General features: G+C 41.2%; 1 long non-coding RNA gene across 1 annotated transcript; it reads right to left on the bottom strand.

Moving 5' to 3' along the window:
* Positions 1-725: 725 nt before the first annotated feature.
* Positions 726-1,533, bottom strand: LOC124675760. Its single transcript, XR_006993405.1, has 3 exons — positions 1,411-1,533; positions 1,148-1,209; positions 726-773 (listed from the first exon to the last, which is right to left on the bottom strand). It is a non-coding gene; the product is annotated as an uncharacterized LOC124675760 (long non-coding RNA).
* Between the last annotated feature and the right edge of the window lie 329 nt (positions 1,534-1,862).

The following is a 1,862-nucleotide window of genomic DNA, read 5'->3' as shown; positions in this document are numbered from 1 at the left end:
GCTTCAGGCGTAAATTTATGTCTAGTGCAATCATATATAAAACATAAAGGGCATATTAAGCATTGCTGGCACATCCTAGATTCTTAATTGGGGCTGTGTGCAGCTCTTTTGAGCACATGTTCTGTAAGTTTGAAATCTTAACTACCAACACGGAAAGGAAGAAAATTATAAAGCATAAAGGTACAGAAGTCCAAACCTTAACTACGACATGAGTCCCATGCAGTTCAGGAAAATAAATCGCCAGGAAGGTGACTATTGGAACAATATATTTTATTGTTCATATGCCATAGGCATTCAAAGTGCTGAAGTGAGATTCATAATTCCTTCAGAACATGGTCTTTATCCTCTGACCGAAGGCACAATTCCTTCGTAGAGTAAATTGACCACGAAAAACATGCATTAGCAGGACAGAGATAGAGATGATAGGTAAAAATGAATCTTTATCAGATGTAAATAGACGTCAAATTGAGAGAACTGACCCTCGTACAGTGGAGAGAAGATTGAATGACTGGATCTTTAGATACTTCCATCAACCAGTGTACTACCCATAGTTCTCAACCTCTAAAAAATATTCACTATTTAATCAATTGGACAAAATATCATCAAATGCGACCAGGAACTAATGATGTAATAAATCATGGCACACACCTTATCTTGGCATCAAGGAGTCGAATGACACTATGCATTGCACATGCTCTTCCTTTTGTTAACAAAATGGAATAGTCCATGATCTTGTCTAGCCTGCTGATTTCATACACCACAGGTACTATCATCTAAAATAGCAAATTGTCTAAATCAATGCTAACCCACATCCCATGAATTGCCAAGCAGTATATTCCTAGAAGCACCCTAACTAAGTAGAAATAATAAAAAGGAGTGCTTGAGAGATTCAGATCAACGATGAAAACTAAATTGTACTTGTAATCCAAACAAAATTATAGGTGTTAATGGATGAGTGATTGTGTAAGGACCCCTGAACCAAAAGTTTTTCAATCTGATAAGAGTCAAATTGTTTGCGGAATAAATTGCAGTTTGCATTAGGATAGACTAATGTCACTAAAACCAAAAATCGTGATCCTAGAGGAGCTACACTGAATCATATGGAATATTGATATAGAGACTTTTGAGAGCTCTCATCAGTGTGTACCACTGTTTTAATGCTGCCCTTCCAGGTCAAGCATCATATAGATCTGTGCAATGACGCGAGCACTGAAAGAAAATCAGACTATTAATATGCAGTATCAAATCCCTTCAACACAGGCTTCAAATAGGAAAAATGAGAATAGTGAATTAGTCAGATCGAGTACCAAGAATATCACTGGTATATGAAAAATTGTAACTAAAGATGAGTAATTTAGCTAGAAAAAATGAGAAGAGAAAAGAGCAACCAAAAAAACTGAACCTTAGTACCTATGGGGCATTCCATCAAACAGTTGAGATCTGTAGCACCACCGTTCTCATTTCTCAGTGCTCCTTGTGCGGCCTGGCCGCTTGCGCCTCATAGCTGCTCCCATGTGAGAAAAAGAGAGAAATATGTAAAGAGAGAGCATGAGTAGAGACTCACAAACTCGCACAGACAGAGGACACACATCGGCAAAAGATACGGCGCCGCCTCGCCTAGCCGTTTGAGTTGTTAGGTGCGTCATCGTCGACGCTGACGTGCTGGCACCTGGCAGTGAAGGACGGGCTTGTTGTTGCCCGTGGAGGAGACGCCGGCGGAGGCAAATCTCCCAGTCTGCACTGGCATTTGCGCCGTCGAGTTCGGGGATGCCATACTCGCCGAGGTCCTCCTCCGATGCCATACTCAGGAGGAAAAAACGCCGAGATCCTTGCCGCCAGCGACCTTGGGAGGAAGAGGAGGC

The sequence above is a fragment of the Lolium rigidum genome, chromosome 7 (assembly GCF_022539505.1).
Source record: "Lolium rigidum isolate FL_2022 chromosome 7, APGP_CSIRO_Lrig_0.1, whole genome shotgun sequence".
Taxonomy (NCBI): domain Eukaryota; kingdom Viridiplantae; phylum Streptophyta; class Magnoliopsida; order Poales; family Poaceae; genus Lolium; species Lolium rigidum.
Note: the sequence above shows the minus strand (reverse complement) of the source record. Positions and strands in the feature narration are given on the sequence as shown.